This window comes from Nyctereutes procyonoides, unplaced genomic scaffold (assembly GCF_905146905.1).
Source record: "Nyctereutes procyonoides isolate TBG_1078 unplaced genomic scaffold, NYPRO_anot_genome, whole genome shotgun sequence".
In the NCBI taxonomy this organism is placed as follows: domain Eukaryota; kingdom Metazoa; phylum Chordata; class Mammalia; order Carnivora; family Canidae; genus Nyctereutes; species Nyctereutes procyonoides.
This window is the reverse complement of record NW_026575145.1, coordinates 9,305,192-9,329,706: the sequence shown is the minus strand read 5'-3', so window position 1 is coordinate 9,329,706 and position 24,515 is coordinate 9,305,192.

Genomic DNA, 24,515 nt, shown 5'->3' with positions numbered 1-24,515 from the left:
CTGAGATCATACTCTGATAAAATTCATTTTAAAATCAACCTGACTGGTTTGAATATGGTGATCACATTAATAGCAGCAGTGAATCTATAAAAATTCAGGGAATGCCTAAAAATTTAAGGCACCTGAGTGGTTCAGTCGGTTAAGTGTCTCCCTTCAGCCCAGGTCATGACCCTGGGGTCCTGGGATAGAGCCCTACATCAGGCTCCCTGCTCAGGGGGAGTCTACTCCTCCCCACCTTCTACCCTTCCCCCTTCCTCATGCATGCATGTGTCCATGTGCATGCACACACACATTCTCAAATAAATAAATAAAATCTTTTAAAAAATCAAAAACAATTTTTTTTAATGTGGACCATTAGACAGGTATGCAAATAAATCAGAACTCACAATTCCAAAAGAGCCATAAGGAATTGCTATCAAATTTGTCAAGATTTTGTCTAAATTTTCTTGGTAATATTAAAGATCTAATCCTAAACCAAAAGCAACCATTGAATAATGATTAGAGTAATAAACATTCATTAAAACATCAGAACACCATAGTTGACATTTCCATATGTGTATAAATCCCCCTAATAACTTGCTGTTGATAAGACAAGTATGAAGCTATATCAGTGCAATACAATGTTGTAGCTGTTCTGGAAACAGCCCATTTTCATTTAATAGCAAATTAAGCAGGCTTTTCAGAGAACTAAATGCCAATAAATAAAATGTAAATGTCACATTATATATTCATTCACATATTTGAGGACACTGACTTTTTCCCTTTTTTGTGAAGGAAAATGAATTACAAGTATGTATTAAAAGATCGAGAAATACATTGTTCTATATTAAAGTATTAGATTCAACAATAATGCAAAGCATTCTGTAATTGCTTCCATAAAGTCAGGAATTTCATGTTTCATCAAGGATGAACTCCAAAACCTTCATGACAGCAAGATGTTGGTTCATGTAATGCTGAAAATAGTAATACAGGCATACCCTTGTTTTATTGCACTATTCTTTATTGTGAAGCTTTTTTACAAACTGGTTTGTAACAACCATGTGTGGAGCAAATCTACTGGTGCCATTTTTCCAATAGGATTTGCATATTTCACGTCTCTATGTCATGTTTTGATAATTCTCACAATATTTCAATTTTTTTCATTATTATTATGTTTATTATGATTATCTGCAATTAGTGATGTTCGATATTACTATTCTAATTGTTTTGAAGCACCATGAACTGTGCCTATATAATATGGCTAACTCAATGGATAAATGTTGTATGTGTTCTAACTGCTCCAGCAACCAGCCATTTCCCCATCTCTCTCCCTCTCCTCAGACCTTCCTATCCCCTGAGACACAACAATATTGAAATTAGGCCAATTAATAACCCTGCATAGCCACTAAATTTATTGAGATGTACTCTATTCCTGGTGAAGATGACAACTGTGGAAATGACAACAAAGAATTTAGAAAATGTCATAAATGTAGTTTACAAAGCAATGACAATTTGAGAGGACTGGCTCTAGTTTTTTTCTTTTTCAAACACAAAAGAGGTTTACCTATTTATTTTAGAGAGAGTGCATGCACACAAGCAGGGGGAGGGGCAGAAAGAGAGGGAGAGAAACTCAAGCAGGCTCTAACTCCCCATTGAGCAGAGAGCCTGATAAGGGGCTCAATCTCACCACCTGAGACCATGATCTGAGCCGAAATCAAGACTTGGCCACTTAAACAAATGAGCTACCCAGATGCCCCAACCCCAGTTTTGAAAGATGTTTTACTGTGAGTAAAATGCTATCCAAGAGCATCACATGCTATGGAGAAATTGGTTGTGAAAGGAAGAGTAAAGAAATGCAGCAAACATCATTGTTGTCCTATTTTAAGGAATTGCCACGGCTACCTCAACCTTCAGCAATAACCACCCTGATCAGTCAATGGCCATTAACACTGAGGCAACATCCTTCACCAGCAAAAAGATTACCAGTAACTGATATCTCAGATGAGTTTTAGCATTTTTTATCAATTAAGTATTTCTTAATTAAGGCATGTACATTTTTATGTACTGCTATTATATACTTAATAGACTACAGTATAGTGTAAATATAACTTTAAATGCACTAGGAAATTAACAAATTTGTTTGATTCAGTCTATTGCAATATCCACTTTGTTGCAGTGGTCTAGAAGTGAATCCACACTATCTCCGAGGTAGGTCTGTATACACATACATACATATAAACACTTGCCGTTTGAACCAGATTCACATGTTCCTTTCATTTGAAATAGAAACAACACCCTAAAATACCCACCCCCCACACCTAATAAAGACTGGTTGATAAGCAAGCCAAAATCTGGAATTCTGACAAGATAATGTCAACATATTAACTTAGTAAACATTTTTTTTAAAAAAACAGGTCTTTACCCAAACCATGCCTGATCTAATAAAATAATCATTGAGTTAATAAGAAAGATGTGATAGATATATTTTTTCTTTGATGCTTATGCAGATCTGCATTTCTGAGAGAATTTTGACTCTATATAGAACTTTATGTGTATGACTCCTTTTAGTGTAGGAAATGAGCTAGAAAAGAACAAGGATAACCACAATAGAGAGAGCAATATTTGAAAAAACTGGAAAAAGAACTACCAACCTGGAAAGATCATAAGAATTTTGACTCAGTAATTTTCGACACATAATCTCTCCCTCCCTACTCCTTCTTTGGCCACAGAATGATATTCTGATAAACCAAATGATTGCAAAGATCCAAGATCCATTTGCTTGGATAGCATCCTCATCTCTTGGATATTCTAAATGGGGTTTTTGTTGTTGTTGTTGTTGTTGTCATCGTTTTTTTTCCCTCTCTTTTCAAAAGTCTTCTTTAAGACAAAAGCAACCTTCCGAGTTCATGACAAAATCTCTCAGTATTAAATGCTAATTTATTAGATAGTTATAAAATTGCAGTACCATCAACCCTGGCTATAATGAATCTCTATGATCTCTGATTTCACGAGGAACCTGATACATCATTGGAAAAAAATGAAGAAACATAATCAAATGTCATTGTTAATGATATTCAATTATTCCACCTGTGACCTGAGCTATTAAAACTATCGCCTTATAATTGCAACTCGTCCATTGGGAAAGCCAACTTCAAACATTATCGTAACTTAAAGACCAGTTGGAAAGTATGCAATTATAACAAAATTTTTTGATAGTTATGAAAATGAATTCATTTTTTATACCTGGTCCCAGATGATATTTATTCTTTTTTTATATTTATTCTTTAAAGAATAAAGAATAAATCATAGAATATGAGTTAAACTTATTGTATTTACTGTGTGTTTCTCTATGTCTCACACATTTTTGAATGGAAAAATCAAGAACAAATTTTCCTTACATAATTTTTTCCCAGCAGCCTTTCTTATTCTCAAAACAGCAGTTGCTATTTGTCATGGGACCCACTCTCTTTGTCATGGGACCCACTATGTTTTTGTAGCAAGGAAGTCAGTTTCCTTCCCCTCTTTTGACTCTGTCTCTTATCCACTCTGTCCTCTTGGACTTAATGGCACTGTGCTCTCTTATCTCCTGTTTGCCTCCAATAAAAAGGGAAGAGAGAGCAGTGAGTTGGAAAACAGTGCCCTATTCTTTATTAGCCTAACAAAAATTAAATGTCTTAGTCCTTCTTAGCCTGAGTCCAAGCTGGAAATATATTTTTTAAAAAAACTTGAAAATAAACTTTACCATTTAGCTTCACTTAGATCTTCATAATAACTGTCATTTTTTAAGTTTTCTATGTGCCACGCACTGTTAGGTGCTTTACACACCTCTCATTTGGGTCATCTGCTTCTTTCCTTCTCTAGATTTCATTTTTACATGCAAAACTGTTCACTTAAAGTTGGTTTACATTGAGGAATTGATGAGAAAGTCAGAAATACTGGTTTACCGGTATCCAAGCTACTTTGCCAGCAATTACTGTATGGCTGTAAGTGACTGGTATTTTATATTGGGGTAGGAACTCTTAAGCAGAAAAGGGTGGGTATCAACAAGGTCTGAGGATGCCCAGGAGTCCCTGAGTCTGCCAAGTCCCAAAGTAGGGCACGGAATGAAGACAACAGCTCTTGCCATGCTGATAAAACTAAATCTAGTCTAAAACAAACTGCCCATCAGTAACAGGCAATGAATTATGAGCCCAAATAGGAGGTTAGAAGAACAAGCAAACAGGCAGGAGTGCTTAAACTTGCCCTGAATACACAATTCAAGGCCTGCCGCAGCTTTTTATCTGGTTGTTGCAAACAATTTGACTGTTTACCCTAAAGAATTAACTGACCTTAGCATCTGTTTCATTACATAGGGGATGAGAAAGTAACTGTTAGAATGAGATAGGAATTTTGGCACGTCAGTTTCCAGAAAGAAGCACTGATTCTTCTTTTTTTTTTTTTCTTAACCCTTTCTTTAAGAAAGAGTAAAAGTAACATGTATCAAGGATAGACTTTAAAAACCTAATATTGAGGGGTGCCTGAGTGGCTCAGTTGGTTAAGCATAGGATTCTTGATTTTGGCTCAGGTCATGATCTCAGGGTCATGACATAGAATCCATGTGTCAGGCTCCATGCTCAGCGGGGAGTCTACCTGAGATTTTCTTCCTCTGTCTCCTGACTCATATGCACACTCCATTTCTCTCCAAAATAAATAAGTAAATCCTTTTTAAAAACAGTATTGAAAAAATAAAATAAAAAAATAAAAACAGTATTGATGGAAAAAGTAAGTATGTAGACCTTTTTTGAACATTCAAAACACAGGCAAAACAATTCTATATGCTGTTTATAAAGGCACATATGTGTATATAAAAATATTAAAATACACTGGCATTACATCTTGTTTCCCCAGCATTAACTTTCTTATAGACAATGTTTGTGTAACAAAACAATTATTCAAATTTAGCAAACTAAGTTGCTGGGACTGAGGCCAGGGAAAGAGGTAATTAATCAGTCAAGTTGGTCATTTGACATTATTTAGAAAAAAAAACAATAAGCACTTTGTATGTTTTCTTACAGATATACTCCATTATTATTCTTATTCTTTTTTCTAGCTTTATCAGCTTGCTTTACCCCTATCTATGAATAATCATAGAATTATACTTATCACAGGATTAGGGAAAAATCAGCCCAGGTTTCAGGAAGAAATTATGGCCTTTATTTTTTTTAACCCTCTTCTTACAGTTTAGCTAAATCAGACAAATGGACATTGTCCTATTTCAGGTAATTTTAATTCTGCAGTGAGTAGTGGCAGCTAACATTTTGACATAAATTAATTTTGACCCTTTTCCACTACTATCTATTACTAAAATTCTAATTTAAGCCTAATTAAGAGTAGTATTAGAAAGTTGTTAAATCAAATTTCACCTGATCTTTAAAATAAAATACCTATAAAACACTCTTTCATAGATTTCTATAAAGAAATAAGAAAAGTTTGGTATCCTTGGTAGCCCAAGGCTCTGTCTAAACACACAAAGAAAGCATTCTTTCTAGACTTTCTCAAAAGAAGCCTTTTTTGTCTTAATGTGTTGGGATGAGGGTGAATTTCCAAGTTCACTGAACAAGTTAATCAAAATTTACAGATTGACCTGAGCATGTAAACACAGCCTGAATCCAGCACCAATTCTGTGATGAAGAAGTTTCTCATTTGTTAAACTGCTCTGCCACAATATCCTCATCCTTCCCAGAGCAGCTCAGTGTCATCATGATCCATCACAGAAAATACAGTGAGTACATCAATGAAGGCAGGCATTAAGGTGAACTATTTCAGAGAACAATGCCTTGAGGAAAGAACCATTTGCATTATACACGACCACACTCAGTTCTCGCCCTGGATGGCAAAGGGAAGATGGATATTCTTTGGTCAGATGAACAGTTTATGAGGTTTTGTACTATATAAAGAGACATCTTCAGGGCCTTGTGTATGTACATTGTAAAACCTTGAGATATTTTATGTCACAACATACATATTTAATGTGATAATAAAAAAGCTTATTTGTTTCAAAGTCTCTTTTACCCTTGCTTGTATAACCAAACAGCTTGATGCCATTGGCTAAATTTTCACAACGTTCATTATTCATGGCTGCAATGGGAACATGCCCAACTTCCATAGATATATAAATCAGATTTGAGCAGCATTCAGGGTGAGTAATACGATGTCCATATGGAAGTACAGTGTCAGAGATTGAAAAAACTATGTGTTTTTAAGGCCTAGCAGATTCTTTAGTTCCATATTATTTTTATGGCAAGATTTTCTTCTTCTTTTTAATTCCAAAGATGGTTAAACCACAAGCCAAAAACTATTTAGTACATTAAGCACAACATTAAAAAGCACAGAACTCCTTTAATAAAAGACAAAAAGTCTTCTTAAGAAGGTGAATTAATAAAAAGTTTAGAAATCAGATCTCCAAATGGAAATTCACTTGCATTACACCAAATGATGTTTTACTACACAACCAATGTAGGCTGCTTAAAGATTTGTAAGTTTATTTTTATGACATCTGTTACTGACAGCAAAGTTATTAGTCAGCAGAAACTACCGCTGCAAATAGCATTCTAGCATAAGTGTGAGGACATTCTAAAGAAATGAGAGCTATTGATGAATCTTATTGTCTCTTAAAGACTGAACTGTAAATAGTAGGTTGAATATCAAGCAGCATATTTATGACAACCAAATTACAACAAAGAAGTAAACTTATGTATCAGTCTTGCTTCCTTTTATCCTAAAGATAGCCCAAAATGATGCTTAAAAATAATAATGTTGGATCATGTAAGATATATTACAATATCAGAAAAGAAGAGTTTTAACTGTTTTTTATACTATTGAGGGAGAAAAATGCTCCAGATATCATTAGGAAAACTGGGTTAATCAAAATATTTATGCACTTTGATCTTAGGCTATCTCCATAGGACAAAAGATAAAAGTTTGGTATCAAGTTTGGTAATTACTAGTCTAACCTACACTGTAATCAAAATTTATAACTCAAAACCTTAACTAATTTTTACTACATTAACCATATAAAGATAACAAATGCAGTTCTGATTCATTTTATTATTGGAAACTCAATTTTATTCTGTATGTTCTTTAGTATTTTTATGTAATTAATTCAAATCAGACTTTTATTGATGTACTCTGAACACCTCCTAGAAAAAAATTTAGTTTGTATCTAATTATATGTCACAGTAGTGTCTACTGGTTGACCTAAGTCAGATTTTTGTTGTTGTTGTTTTTTCTTTTTAGGTCAGATGTTTTAAGCAAACCTCACTTTTTACCATTTTATAGACAACATTAAATAATGTCATTAGAGTACAAGAACTTTCCAATTGAAAGAAATTTTATACTAATTTCCCATTTATGATTAAAGTAGACAGTGTCTTTTGTGGTCTAACATTGTGGTCTTGCACACTGCAGGATGATGGAAATGGCTGTTTTGTTTTTAAAATATCTTTTATTATAAGTTGAGCATCACTTCATTCCATGTATGGAGGATCTCTATTTAACCACATATTTTTTTAACTTACATTCTTCTTTGGTAGTCAAAAGACACTGCAGGAATAATTTTTTAAAGCTTTTCCTTTTTTTAAAGACTTTATTTATTCATGAGAGACACAGAGAGAGAAGAAGAGACATAGGCAGATGGAGAAGCAGTTTCCCTGTGGGAAGCCCGATGCAGGAATTGATCCCAGGACCCCAGGATTGCACCCTGAGCTGAAGGCAGCCATTCAACTACTGAGACACCCAGGTGCCCCTGTAGGGATAATTTCAGTCATTGTTTCCTATATCTTCTTTTTTTATTATAGTTGTTTCAGAAAGAACTCAATGAATAATTTCATTAAAAAAAGGGAGGATAACTAAGGAGGTGCAAGACCTATACTCTGAAAACTATAAAATATTGATAAAACAAATTAAAGACAACACAAATGGAAAGACATTCATTGCACACAGACTGGAAGAACAAATATTGTTAAAATGTCCAAACACCCAAAACAATCTACAGATTTAATGCAACCTCTTTTAAGATACCAACAACAATTTCACAAAATTAGAACAAATAATCCCAAAAGTTGTATGGTGCTACCAGAGTCCCCAAATAGCTAAAGCAATCTCAAAAAGGAGAACAAAATAGAAGTATCAATCCCAGACATAAAATATAATACAAAGCTGTAGTAATCAAACAGAATGATACTGGCACAAAAACAGATACATAAATCAATAGAACAGAACAGAAAACCCAGAAATAAACCCGCAATGACATGACCAATTAGTGTATGGCAAAGTTGGCAAGAATATCTAATGTGAAAAAGGTAATTTCTTCAACAAATCGTGCTGGGAAAACTAGACAGTTACATGCAAAACAATGAAACTGGATCACTTTCTTATACCACATACAAAAGTAAACTCAAAATGGATTAAAGACCCAAATAAGAGGAGAACACAGGCAGAAATGTCTCTATCATCAGCCATAGCAACATTTTTCTAGATATGTCTCCTGAAGAAAGGGAAATAAAAGCAAAAATAACTTATTGGGACTTCATAAAAATAAAAACTTCTGTAGAGCTTTTAGCACACTAAAGGACAATCTACTCAATGGGAGAGGATATTTGCAATTGGCATACCCCATAATATCCAAAATATATAAAGAACTTATACAACTCAACACAAAAAAGCCCCAAATAATCCAATTAAAACATAAGCAAAAGGCATAAACAAACATTTCTCCAAAGAAGTGATACAGATGGCCAACAAACACATGGAAAGATGTTCATCACTCATCATCAAGGAAATGCAAATCAAAACCACAGTGAGATATTATCCCATACCTGTCAGAATGGCTAAACTCAAGAAACAACAAGTGTTGGTAAGGATGTGAGGGGAAAAGGAACATTCTTGCACTGATGGTAGGAACGCAAACTGATGCAGCCAGTGTAGAAAATACTATGGAAGTTTCTCAAAAAATTAAAAATAGAATTATCATATGATCCAATAATTCCATTATTAGGTATTTACTCAAAGAATATGAAAACACTAATTCAAAAGGATATGCACCCCTATGTTTATTGGAGTATTAATTACAATTGTCAAATTGTGGAAGCAGTACAAGTGTACATCAATAAATAAATGGATAAAGAAAATTTGATATACATACAATGGAATATTACTGAAGAATGAAATCTTGCCATTTGCAATGACATGGGTAGAGCTAGAGGTTTTAATGCTAAGTGAAATAAGTCAATCAGAGAAAGAAAAGAACCATATGATTTCACTTAATTGTGGAATTTTAGAAACAAAACAAATGAAAAAAGAAAAATAGAGACAAGCAGAAAAATAGACTCTTAACTATAGAGAACAAAGTACAGGTTACCAGAGGGGAGGTGAATGGAGATATGGATGAATGACGTGAAGGGGATTAAGGTACACCTACTGTAATGAGTACTGAGTAATGTACAGAGTTGTTGACTCAGGATAATGTACACCTGAAACTAATATAAAACTATGTTAATTACACTGGAAATGGGGATCCCTGGGTGGCTCAGTGGTTTAACACCTGCCTTTGGCCCAGGGCGTGATCCTAGAGTCCTGGGATTGAGTCCCACGTCGGGCTCCATGCATGGAGCCTGCTTCTCCCTCTGCCTGTGTCTCTGCCTCTCTTTCTATGTCTCTCATGAATAAATAAATAAATAAAATCTTTAAAAAAGTAATTACACTGGAATTTTTTAAATGGAAATAAATATTTAGTTATGTTGTTCATAGGAGAAGAGATGAAAGTATAAATTTTCACACATTATATGGTATTTTGTTTAAAGGAGACACAGAGCTTCTCCATTCTCTAGATGTGTTTTCTCAGAGTCATTAGTGAGCAAGCACTATGGCTAAACCAAGTAAATCATAGATATTTTCCATGAAGATCCTGGTACAAGGTGGACTTATTTCAGATGCCCTGTAAATGCCTCTTTGGAAAGTAATAATTGTCCTAAAAGACTAGGCAATGATAATGGAAAATATGTTCTCTATCTATGCACCTCTTTATTTTTAGATTTTGATCTACCACACCTAGATGTATACAATAAATACTTACTCAAGGTGGTTGTGACATGAAGATGGAGGCTGAGAATCATGACCAATAAACTAAGGTACTTTGCTATTTCAGTTGATTTTTAAAATATGTATTTCAACACTTAAGACTTTAGAAAATATTCCATTCTGCTAGAAGTTCTTTTTTTTTAAGATTTTTTATTTATTTATTCATGAGAGACACACAGAGAAAGAGAGGCAGAGCCACAGGCAGAAGGAGAAGCAGGCTCCATGAAGGGAGCCTGATATGGGATTCGATCCTGAGTCTCCAGGATCACACCTGGGCTGAAGGCAGCGCTAAACCACTGAGCCACTCGGGCTGCCCTCTGCTAGATGTTCTGCTAGATATTTGTCTATCTACTTCACAAGCAGTTTTTAAGTACATTTTCAGTAGCGAGGGGGAAATCAGAATTCAGTATGGAAAAGAATATGCATATAAACTACCATCACAATGTGATAAAATCCATATATCAGCTCCATAGGAATGTAGAAAAAGAAAAAGAAGTATTTAGATCCCAGAAAAATGTTTGCATTTGAGCTCTCTCTTTAAAACAACATAAAAGTCCCTGGACACAAAAGGGAATGGAAAAGGAGGGAACCAGAGGAAGACTGAGAGAAAGAAATAACTTGTGGAAGAATATAGGTAAGAAGAAAATTCAATAGCATCTTCCTGCAAGAAGTCTGTTGCTGACTGGAGAAAGTCTCCACTATACTCACAAATTTAGAAACAAAAGAGCAGAATGGATATACTTATCTACTTTCTTTTTCTGAGATGTTATGGAAACTATTCCTGAGAAGAAACCAGTGAAACTAGAAAAGTTAGGAATGGTGCTAATGTCCTCTTGGAAGTGAATGCTCCAGAGCAATTCACTAAATGTAAAAGTGACCCCAAACCTCTAGTATGAGACACCCCCTGCCAGAAAAAAAAGATGAACTGTTTCATGGCCTTTAACACTCTTTTAGGGAAAAGAGCAAAGCCTGAGTATTCCCTCAGATGACAGGGAAGTGGAGAGGATGAAATTTCATCCTTTTCACTATACTTGGAGAGAAAAAAAGAAATAATTGCTTTCAAGATATTCTGGGAAGAGGGCCACCTGGGTGGCTCAGCAGTTGACCATCTGCCTTGACTCAGGGCATGATCCTGGGGTCCTGAGGACCCCAAAAGGGAGCCTAGTTCTCCCTCTGCCTCTCATTAATAAATAAAATATTTTTTAAAAAAGATATTCTGGGAAGAAGATCAAGTTGCTCATACCTTATCAAAGGAATTAGACCATCTAGTCAGAGCACCAAGCTTGACAAAGGCTAAAAAAAATGGTGTGGATACTATGTAAACTTGCTACAGATAAGTGACATGCATGCGAAAGCCGAAGAAAGAAACCAAGATATAAGAAAATCATAATTCAAAGAATAAAAGAAAAATAGTACAATTAATTGTTTCACACCATAAAACAAAAATATCAACTAAAAAAAAAAGAGAACCCAAAGACTAGTTGTTAAAACAGAATGAAAACATATAATTAAGTATGAAACAAGGAACAGGATAGACACTGCTGAAAATCATATTAGTTAACATAGGAAAAGACATAAGATAATCACAGTGACTTTTTGTTTTTGGAGAGAGACACAGAGAGAGGGAGAGAGAGAGGATGGGGCAGGTGCACAGGGAGAGCAGGAGAGAGAATCTTAAGCAGATTCCATTCCCAGTGCATAAGCCTGATGCAGGGCTCAATTTTACAACCCTGAGATCATGACCTGAGCCAAATCAAGAGTTGGATGCTTAACTGACTGGGCCACCGATGTGGCCCATCACAGCGACTTCTTAGAGGAAAAAAGATAAAGCTACTAGGCAAAATCTAAAAGAAATGGAATAGAAAAATGATCCAATGGTAAGAGAAGAGCACACAGGAAAACACACAAGGAGAGTATTTCCCCAAAGTTATTGGCTTGGAACTTGAGAGGGGCTGAATTTTGTGAGTTCTTACAACAAGCAGGGCTTAAAGCCTGGAGTTTTTTTAAAGGTCAGCCAACATTCTGAGATAGAGCCCAAAGGACACTGTGCTACTCCTGGAGAGAAGAAAGGCAAACAACTCATGGGGTAGACAGCACATAAAGAATCTCTGGGACACACAGAATGGAGATTATTCATTCTTCTCAGAGTGTATCCCTGAGAGGCAGTGTTTACAGAGAAGCCTCTCCAGGAACAAAGGAGCTGACTGGTGCCATTTCCCTCCCTAACTCCTCAGCGTAAACACAGAACCACTTGCAGGAAACAGCACAGCACAGACAATGGCTGCCTAACTTGCTTACAGCAAGCCCCACTGGTGCTTTATGGTATTACCCTTCTCAGTCAAGCCTGCCTCAGCCCCAGTGTGGCAGGCCTCTCTGCCAGATGATCACATCAAACCCCTGCCTACATCATGTCTTCCAATCAGAGAGTTCTGCAGGGCCTCGGTTCTGGTGGAGTTGGCATCAGGTCTCATTTCACAAGCAAACCAGAACACACTTGGTTAAAACTCACCACATTCAGGTGAGGGACCAAATACTGCCCAAAGTAGGCAAGGAAGACCTCTGCAGAGGACTGGCCTTAGAATAGAGCAGCTAGAACACAATAGCAGAGCACCTGCAGCACACGCCAGATACACTCCCTGAAGTGCCAGGCCTGGTCACTACATCATCTCTTCTTCATAAGAGCAGCACACTCAGGAGCAGGAGACATAACTAGCTTCTCCAACACAAAGAAGAAGGCAGAGACTTAGACAAAATACCAAAATGAAGGAATTTACCCCAAATGAAAAAAAACAAGATAAGGGTATGGCCAGAGATCCAAGCAAAACAGATATAAGTTACATACATGATGGAGAATTTAAGGCAATAATCATAAGGACATTCACTGGGCTTGAGAAAAGAAGAAAATATAAGTGAGACCTTTACCACAGAGATAAAAGGGGTGCCTGGGTGGCTCAGTCAATTAAGCATCCAACCTCAGCTTAGGTCATGATCTCAGGGTCCTGGGATTAAGCTCTGCATTGGGCTCTCTGCTCAGCAGGATTCTGCCTCTCCTTTCCCTCTGCCCCTACCCCCATTTTCATGCTCTCTCTCTCTCTCTCTAATAAATAAAATCTTTCTTTAAAAGGAGGTAAAAAAGAATCAATCAGAGATGAACGATGCAATAAACAACATTGGAAATGGCTTTTTAAAAGAACTACAGGCTGGAAGAAGTAGAGAAATGAATTAGTGACCCAAAAGACAAAATAGTGGAAACCAATAAAGTTGAACAAAAGAGAGAAAGAAGAATTCAGCAATACAAGAATAGACAGGGAATTCAGTGATGCCATCAAACATAGTAACATTTGTATAATAGGAGTCCCCAGAAGAAGAAGAGAGAAAAAAGAGATCAGAAAATATTTCAAGAAATAATAGCAGAAAACTTCGCTAATCTGAGGAAGGAAACAGACATCCAGACTCAGGAGGCATAGAGCACTCCCAACAAAATCAACAAAAGTAGGCCAAGTTGTAATGAAACTTACAAAATATAGTGATAAAGAAAAAATCTTAAAAGCAGCAAGACAAAACAAGTCTTAATTTACAAGGAAAAACCGACAAGACTAGCTGAGATTTCTCAATAGACACTTGGAAAGTCAGAAGGGCGTAGCATGATATATTCAAAGTGCTGAAGAAGAAAACTCTGCAGCCAAGAATACTCAACCATCAAGGTTGTCATTCATAACTGGAGAGATAAAGAATGTCCCAGACAAGCAAAAGCTAAAGGAGGAATTTGTGACCACTAAATCAGCCCTTCAAGATATATTAAAGAGAACTTTTTGAACGCAAAGAAGAGATCAAAAGTGACAAAGACAAGAAAGGACCAGAGAAAACCTCCAGAAATAATGATTAAACAAGTATTAAATGGCAATAAATATGTATTTATCAATAATTACTTTGAATGTAAATGGATTAAATGCTCCAATCAAAAGACAAAGACATCCATTCCAGCAGAATGGATCAAAATATGAGACCAATCTATATGCTGCCTACAAGAGACTCATTTTATACCTACCAGCACCTACAGATTGGAGGTAAGGGGGTGGAGAAATATTTAGCATGCAAATGTATATCAAAAGAAAGCTGGAATAGCACTACTTATATCAGACAACAAGACTTTAAAACAAAGACTGTAGAAAGAGACAAAGAAGGGCATTATATAATCATAAAAAAGACTATCCAGAAAGATAATATAACCATTGCATATATTTATGCACCCAACATGGGAGTATCCAAATACGTAAAGCACTTAATAGCAAACATAAAGGAAGTAGTTGATGATAACACAATAACAGTGGGAAACTTTAACATCACACTTAAATAAATGGATAGGTCATCTAAACAGAAAATCAATATGGAAACAATGGTTTTGAATGGCATACTGGAATAGATGGACTTAACAGATATATTCAGAATATTCAGAATATTCCATCCTAAAACAGAAAGCAGAATACACATTCTTTTTAAGTGCACGTGGAACATTCTCCAGAATAGATTACATATTAACTCACAAAACAGGCCTCAATAAATAGAAAAATTAAAAAATACAAATAGCCCAATTCTATGAAACTATAAGCCAACCACAAGAAAAATCTGGAAAGACCACAAATACATGGAGCTTAAACAACATGCTCCTAAACAATGAATTGTTCAACCAAAAAATCAAAGAAGAAAACAAATGAAACAAATGAAAATGTAAACACAGTTATCCAAAATCTTTGGGATGCTGCAAAAGTAATCTTAGGAGGAAATATATAGCAATACAGACTTACCTCAAGAAACAAGAAAAATCTCAGATAAATAATCTAATCTTATACCTAAAGGAGCTAGAAAAAGAACAACAAACAAAACTTAAAGCCAACAGAAGAAAGGAAATAATAAAGATTATAGCATAAATAAATAATATTTAAAAAACAGAACAAATCAATGAGACCAGGAGCTGGTTCTTTGAAAACATGTTTAAAAACTGACAAATCTGAGGATGCTTGGGTGGCTTAGTTGGTTAAGCACACAACTCTTGATTTGCTTGGGTCATGATCTCAGGGACATGAGATCGAGCCCCACTTTAGGCTCTGGGCTCAGTGCAGAGGCTGCTTGGGTTTCTCCCTCCTTCACCCTTGCCCCTCCCCCTGTTCATGCTAAAGAAATTTTTAAAATCTTAAAAAAAAACCTGATAAACCTCTAGCCAGACTTATCAAAGAGAGAGAGAAAGAGAGAGAGAGAGAGAGAGAGAACACAAATAAGATCGCAAATGAGAGGGGAGAAATAATCAACCCTACAGACATACAAACAATTATAAAAGAATATTGTGAAAAACTATATGCCAACAAATTTACAACCTGGAAGAAATGGATAAATTCCTAGAAACATATAAACTACCAAGATTCAAACAGGAAGAAATAGAAAACTTGAACAGACTGATAACCAGCAAAGAAATTGAATCAGTAATCAAAAACTCTGAACAAATAAAAGTTCAGAGCCAGATGGCCTCCCAGTGGATTTCTACCTAACATTTAAAGAGGAGTTAATACCTATTCTTCTTAAACTATTCCAAAAAATAGAAAAGGAAGGAAAACTTCCAAACTCATCCTATGAAGCCAGTATTACCCTGATACCAAACTAGATAAAAACTCCACAGAAGAGAGAAAGAGAAAGAGAGAAAGAGATTACAGGCTAATATCCGTGCTGAAGATGGATGCAAAAATTCTCGATAAAATACTAGCAAACTGGAGGACTTAATATGGTGGAGGAGTAAGGGACCCTAATTTCGTCTGGTCCCTGAATTTAGCTAGATAGTTACCAAATCATTCTGAACACCTGTGAATTCAACTGGAGATCTGAGAAAAGAATTGCTGTGATCCCACAAAGAGAAAAGTGACCACTTTTTGCAAGGTAGGAAGTGTGGAGATGTGAGTCTGAGGAGATATATCAGAAGATAAACCACAGCAGGGAAGGAGCTTCCTTAAACTGGCTACTGGAAAGTGCTATAAGCAGTGGAGCACAAAATTGGAACTTTCAGAAGTCTGCTCTGATGAGGGACATCCTTGCTTGAAAGGTGCTCAGGTGGCAAAGTGGGGTGGAATCCCAGGTGGGACAATATGGTTTCAGGATCCCCAGGGTCACAAAAGAATGGAGGTCCCTGAGTGCAGCAGAGTTCCCAAGCACCAGATCAGGGAAGCCAGCTGCCAACAGTGAGTCCAGGCACTCGCTTTCTGCTTGGTGTTACCATAAGCCAAAACCCACTGGACGGTTGGGCAACCACTCTCTGAGCAGGGGCCCAGTAAGTGGCAGAACAAGGGCAAGACCCCTCCCCCCCAAAATGGCTCGGGTCTGCACTACAAGAGTCGGGAGACTCTAAACGGTCATGCCTGAGATAAAAATGCTCAGTAACAGACTGGGTGAACAGAGTTCTGAAATAAACCAGAGAGACAGGAATGATTCACTGTTTTTCCATAAGGGATCACTAAATAGGAAGGGGCCTGAACTTTCAGCACCAGGGCTAGCGACTGGGGCATCCCCATTTTCACCCCTCCCCCCAACAGTGCCAAAAGCCTTCAGAAAGCAAAACAGCACCACATAGTGCAATCCAGAGCTGCTGACAAGGAACCCGGCCCCTAAGCAAAGGGGGCGCAATTCCACCAGGGCAAAGCAATTTCAGAATCAGCACCTCCTCCCCAAGAGAACCAGTAGGAACTTCCAGCTAACACCGAGTTTACCAATCATACAGAACTGCAAATCTTTTTTTTTATTATTTCATTTATTTATTCATGAGAGACACACAAACGGAGAGAGAGAGACAGAGACACAGAGAGAGACAGAGGGAGAAGCAGGCTCCATGCAGGAAGCCTGATGTAGACCTGATCCCGGGACTCCACGATCACGCCCCCAGCTGAAGGCAGCGCTAAACCGCTGAGCCACCCACAGTATTTGCGGCTGTCCGCAAATATTTAGTTCTTAGTACATAGCATTAGTGGGTTTTTTTTTTTTAAGATTTTATTTACTTGTTCATGAGAGACACAGAGAGAGAGAGAGGCAGAGACACAGACACAGGCAGAGGGAGAAGCAGGCTCCATGCAGGGAGCCCCACATAGAACTTGATCCCACTTCTCCAGGATCAGGCCCTGGGCTGAAGGCCACGCTAAACTGCTGAGCCACCTGGGCTGCCCTAGTGGGTTTTTTAAAATCAGTTTTTAATTTTTCAGTTTTATTTTTTCTTTTCAGTTATTTTCTTATTTTATCAATTTTTCAGTCCTTTTAAATTATTATTTCTATATTAACATTATATATATTTCATTTTTTGTTTCCTTTCATTGTATTCAATTTTATTTTTGTATAAATATATCTCTTTTTTTTTCTTTCCAATTTTGGGATCCATTTTCTTTTAACAGACCAAATTACACATAGGATCTAGCTTATTGTTTTGTTCTGTTTTACTTCGTGTTTGATTTTTTGCTCGGTTCTTCTGATTTGTTTTGTTTGTATTTTTCTGGTATAGTTGCTATGCTTGTATTTTCTCTCTGTTTCATCTATTCTTTTCTGGATACAGTGATGAGGTGGAAAAACTCACCCCAAAAGAAAGAACAGGAGGCAATATTCACTGCCAGAGATTTACTCAATATGAATATAAGTAAGATGTCAGAACTAGAATTCAAATCAACAATTATAAAGATACTAGCTGGGCTTGAAAAAAAAAAACATAGAAGACACTAGAGAATCCCTTTCTGGAGAAATAAAATAACTAAAATCTAATCAGGGTGAAATCAAAAACAATATTACTGATGGGAAAAAAATGGAGGCTCTAACTGCTAGGATAAGTGAGGCAGAAGAGAGAATCAATGATATAGAAGACAAAATAATGGAGAATAAGGAAGCTGAGAAAAAGAGAAAAACAACTACTGGAACATGAAAGGAGGATTTAAGAGACCAGTAATACCATAAAGCAAAATAATATTAGAATAATAGGGGTCTCAGAAGAAAAAGGGGGGCAGAAGGTTTATTTGAACACATTATAGCTGAGAACTTCTCTAATCCGGAGAAGGAAGCAGGAGGCATTCAAGTCGAGGAGACATAGAGAACCCTTCAAAATCAATAAAAATAGGTCAACATCTTGACATATAATAGTGAAGCTTGCAAATTTCAGAGATAGATAAAGCAAAAATCCTGAAAGCAGTTCAGGACAAGAGGTCTATAACCTCCAAAGGTTGAGACATAAGGCTGGCAGCAGACTTGTCCACAGAGATCTGACAGGCCGGAAAGGACTGGCATGATATATTCAGGGTGTTAAATGAGAAAAAATATGCATCCAAGAATACTTTATCTGGCAAGACTATCACTCAGAATAAATGGAGAGATAGAGTTTCCAAGACAAATAGAAACTAAAAGAATTTGTGATCACCAAACCAGCCCTGCAAGAAATATTCATGAGGATTCATTGAGCAAAGAGGGCCCAGAGGTAACAAAGACTAGAAAGGAACACAGATAATCTACAGAAACAGTGACTTTACAAGTAATACGATGGCACTAAATTCGTATCTTTCAATAATTACCCTGAATGTAAATGGGCAAAATGTTCCAACCAATTGACACAGAGTATCAGATTGGATTAAAAATAAACAAGACCCAGGATGCCCAGTTGGCTCAGTCTTTTGAGCATCTGCCTTCAGCTCAGGGTGTGATCCTGGGGTCCTGGGATCGAGTTCCACATTGGGCTCTCTGCAAGGAGCCTGCCTCTCCCTCTGCCAATGTCTTTGCCTCTCTCTCTCTGTGCCTCTCATGAAAAAAATTTTAAAATCTTAAAAAAATAATAACCATCGATATGCTGTCAACAAGAGTTTCATTTCAGACCCAAATACACCTCCAGATTGAAAATGAGGGGGTGAAGAAACATTTATCATGCTAATAGATAATCCAAAAAAGCTGGAGTAGCAATTCTTATATCAGACCAATTAAATTTTAAACCAAAGACTATATATAATAAGAGATGAAGAAGGATACTACAACATAATAAAAGGGTCCATCCAACAAGGATACCTAGCAATTGTAAATATTTATGCTCCTAACTTGGGAGGAGCCAGTTATATAAACCAATTATTAACAAAATTTAAAAAACACATTGATAATAATATAATAATAGTAGAGGGCTTTAAGTCCCCACTCACAGCAATGGACAGATCATCTAAGCAGAAGATCAACAAGGAAACAAGGGCTTTGAATGACACACTGGACCAGATGGACTTCACAGATATATTCAGAGCATCTCATCCTAAAGCAACAGAATACACATTCTTCTCGAGTTCACATAGAACAATCTCCAGAATAGATCACACACCAGGTCACAAATCAGGTCTCAATTGATACCAAAAGACTGGGATTATTCCCTGTATATTTTCAGACCACAATGCTTTACAACTTGAATTCAATCTCAAAAGAAAATTTGGAAGAAACACAAATAGAGAGTGGTTAAAGAGCATCCTAATAAAGAATGAATGGGTCAACCAGGAAATTAAAGAATTTTAAAAATTTATGGAAACAAATGAAAATGAAAACACAACAGTTCAGACCCTTCGGGATGCAGCAAAGGCTATCTTAAGACAGAAGTATATAGCAATACAGCTCTTTCTCAAGGAATAAGCCTCAAATACACATGCTAACTTTACACCTAAAGGAGCTGGAGAAAGATGAGTTAATAAAGCCTAAATACAGCATGAGCAGAGAAATAATAAGGATCGGAGCACAAATCAACTAAGAAGAAATAAAAAGAACAGTAGAACAGATCAACGAAACTAGAAGCTGGTTCTTTGAAAGAATATAAAAGATCAATAAACTCCCGGCCAGACTTATCAAAAAGAAAAGAGAAAGGACCCAAATAAATGAAATTATAGATGAAAGAGGAGAGATCAAAACCAACATTGAAGAAATACAAACATTATAAGAGCATATTATGAGCAACTATACCGACAAATTAGGCAAACTGGAAGAAATGAATGCATTCCTAGAAACATACAAACTACCAAAACTGAAACAGGAAGAAATAGAAAACTTAAACAGACCCATAACCAGCAAAGAAATTGAAGCAGTATTCAAAAATCTCCCAGCAAACAAGTCTAGGACCTTATGGCCAGCAGAAGTCTACCAAACATTTAAAGAATTAATACCTATTCTTCTGAAGCTGTCTCAAAAAATAGAAATGGAAGGAAAATTTCCAAACTCTTTCTATGAGGCCAGTATTACCTTGACCCCAAAACTAGACAAAGACCCCACCAAAAAGGAGAATTACAGACCAATATCCCTGATTAACATAGATGTCAAAATTCCCACCAAGATACTAGCTAATAGGATCCAACAGTATATTAAAAGGATTATTCACCATGACCAAGTAGGATTTATTCCTGGGCTGCAAGGTGGTTCAACATCCAGAAAATACCACATTAATAAAAGAAAGAACAAGAATCATATTATCCTCTCAATAGATGCAGAAAAAGCTTTTAACAAAATAGAGCATCCTTTCTTGATTAAAACTCTCTGCAGTGTAGGGAAACATACCTTAATACCGAATACAAAAAACCCACAGCTAATATCATCCTCAATAGGGAAAAACTAAGAACTTATCCCATAAGGTTATGAACACGACAGGGATATCAGCTCTCAACCCTATTGTTAAAATTAGTACTGGAAGTCCTAGCCTCAGTAATCATACAACAAAAAGAAATAAAAGGCATCCAAATCAACAAGCTGTCAAACTTCCGCCCTCCACAGAGGATATGGTACTTTATATGGAAAACCCAAAAGACTCTACCCAAAAATGCCTAAAACTCATAACAGGAATTCGGCAACATGGCAGGATATAAAATTAATGCGCAGAAGTCAGTTGCATTTCTATCACTGACAATGTGACAGAAGAAAAAGGAATCAAGGAATCAATCCCATTTACAATTACACCAAAAACCATAAGATACTTAGGAATAAACCTAACCAATGAGGTAAAGGATCTGTACTCTGAAAATAATAGAACACTTATGAAAGAAATTAAAGAGGACACAAAGAAATGGAAAAACATTCTATGCTCATGGATTGGAAGAACAAATATTGTTAAAATGTCTATGCTACTCAAAGCAATCTTCCCATGCAATGTAATCCTTATCAAAATACTACCAATATTTTTCACAGAGCTAGAACAAACAATCCTAAAATTTGTATGAAATCAGAGAAGATTCTGAATAACCAAGTAATGTTGAAAAAGAAAACCAAAGTTGGAGGCATCACAATCTCAGACTTCAAGTCATTATTACAAAGCTCTAATCCTCAGGACCGAATGGTATTGGCACAAAAACAGACACATAGATCAATGGAACATAATAGAAAATCCAGAAATGAACTCAACTATATGGTCAATTTTTCATCAACAAAGCAGGAAAGAATATGCAATGGGAAAGACAGTCTCTTCAACAAATGGTGTTGGGAAAACTGGATAGCTATATGCAAAAGAATGAAACTAGATCACTTTCATACACTATACACAAAAATATATTCAAAAAGGATGAAAGATGTAAATGAGAAACATGAAACCATCAAATACCTAGAGGAGAACACAGGCAGAAACATCTCTGACATCAGCCACAGCAATATTTTTCTAGATATGTCTCCTAAGGCAAGGGAAACAAAAGCAAAAATAAACTATTGGGACTTACTCAAAAAGCTGCTGCACAGCAAAGAAAATTATCAACAAAACTATAAGGCAATCTATGGAGTGAGAGAAGATATTTGCAAATGACATATCTGATAAAAGATTAATATCCAACATTTATAAATTTTAAATAAACTTATAAAATTCAACACTCAAAAATAAATAATCCAATTTAAAAATGGCAGAAGACATAACTAGACATTTTTCCAAAGACATACAGATGACCAAGAGACACATGGCTCAATATCACTGATATCAGGAAAATGCAAATCAAAATGAGATAAATATTGCAAATCAAAATGAGATATCACAATGAAATACATAACCTCATGCCTGTTAGAATGGCTAAAATCAACAACACAAGAAAACAACAGGTGTTGGTGAAGATATAGAGAAAGGAGAAATTTCTTGTTGGTCGTGGGAATGTAAACTGGTGCAGCCACCCTAGAAAAGTGTATAGAGGTTTCCCAGAAAGTTAAAAAAAGAACTACCCTACAATCCAATACTACTGCATATTTACCCAAATACAATACAATCCAGTACTATAATACATACAATACATACAATCCAATACTACTGCATATTTACCCAAAGAAAACAAAAGTACTAATTCAAAGAGATACATGCACTCCTATGTTTATAGCAACTTTATCTATATAGCAGCCAAATTATGGAAATAGCCCAAGTGTCCAATGACTGATAAAGAAGATATGAAATATTACTTAGCCATAAAAAAGAATGAAATCTTGCCATTTGCAGTGATATGGATGGAACTAGAGAGTATTATGTTAAGCAAAATAAGTCAGAGAAAGATAAACACCACATGACCTCATTCATATGTGGAATTTAAGAAACAAAACAAATGAGCAAAGGGAAAAAAAGAGAGAAAGGTGAAACAAGAAACAGACTCTTAACTATAGTGAACAAACTGATAGTTACCAGAAGGGAGGTAGGTGGGGGCGATGGACTAAATAGGTGATAGGGTTAAGGAGAGCACTTCTCATGATGAGCACTGGGTGTTGTATGGAAGTGCTGAATCTACTATACATCTGAAACTAGTATTTCACTGTATGTTAACTGGATTTTAAGTAAAAAAAATAATTTTATTGGGTACTCTATATGTAGTGAGACTATCTAAGGTGCTGAATATACAACAGCAAAGAAACAAAATCCCCTTCTTCAAGGAGTTTGCAAGAAGAGGAGAACAGACAGAAACACCAAGAAAGTGAGCATATACTATATCAGAGAGCTATAAGATAAGCTATAAGATAAGCTCGCTCTTATAATCTGTATAAGAGCAAGATGACCATATGTTCCAGGGTGCCAGGGCCGGTCCCAATTTATGACTCTTGTTTCAACTTCCTATCTAATTGGAGCTCCTTTTAACTCTCAAAAGTTCCTATTATGGATGATATATGTTCACCCCTAGCAAGGATGATATGAAATGCTCTAGCATGGGAGTCCGAGAGGATGTCCAGAGCAGTCCTCAAGATAACAAAGGGAGGGAGCAAGCCATGGATATACCTAAAGGAAGAAGTACTTCAGATAAAAGGAGCAACAAGAACAAAGACATTTAGGCAGAACATGACTGGCATCTTCCAAGACCACAAAGAAATCCCAGGGGGATGGAGTAGGAGGTGAGTTCAGAGGGGTTGAAAATGGAAGGAAGGGAGAGTGAGATAGTCATTTAAAAAACATTAAAACAATGGGGCAGCCCTGGTGGCCCAGCGGTTTGGTGCCGCCTGCAGCCCAGGGTGTGATCCTGGAAACTGGGGATTAAGTCCCACGTCGGGCTCCCTGCATGGAGCCTGCTGCATGGAGCCTGCTTCTCCCTCTGCCTGTGTCTCTGCCTCTCTCTATCTGTGTGTGTGTGTGTGTGTGTGTGTGTGTGTGTGTTTCTCATGAATAAATAAATAAAATCTTTAAAAAAAATTAAAATAAAATAAGCTCATTTGGCTTTTACCCTGAGTGAGATAAGAAGTTAAGAGGATTTTAAGGAAGAAATTATTTGAAGCGACATATTTTAAAATAATCTGGCTCCTGTGTAAAAACTAGACCACAGGAAGCAAGGGTAAAAATGGAAGAATGGGAGGCTATTGGAATAATCCATATGAAGGATAAAGGAACCAGGGTGAAGTAGTGGAGGTGAATGAGAACAAAATAGGATGAATTATTATCATTAAGTCTTCCTTCTATTTTCTTGTATTTTTAAATTTAACAAAATTAACATTTTAAAAGAAAGAATAATGGTAACAGCTTTGAGAGACATTTGAGTAGAATCTAACAGAAGCTAATGGCCATTTGAAGGAAGTAAAGGAGGGTCAGTCCTTTAAAAGATTATCAAGTTTTGGGCTTAAGCAGCAAGAATCATCCACCATTAATCAAAACAGGGAAAGCAGAAATTGTAATAAACTTTCGTTGTTAGAGCATCTAATTCAATTATCCACAGAAGAGACTTAACCAGACACTAACCAAGCAACAGTCATACATATAAGTTTAAGAGAGCAATCCAGGTCTGAGGAATAGAGACCTGCTAGGGACTACCAAACTTCACATGTATTATATTATGTCAACCAGTCTGATTCAGAATCCATCCAACCCAGAGAAAGAGATTCAAAAGTATTTTTAAAGTCCCTATTTAAAAATAGAACGTTGCTGCTGCAAGTTCTTTTTCATTGTAAACTTGCTACAGAGATAAAATATG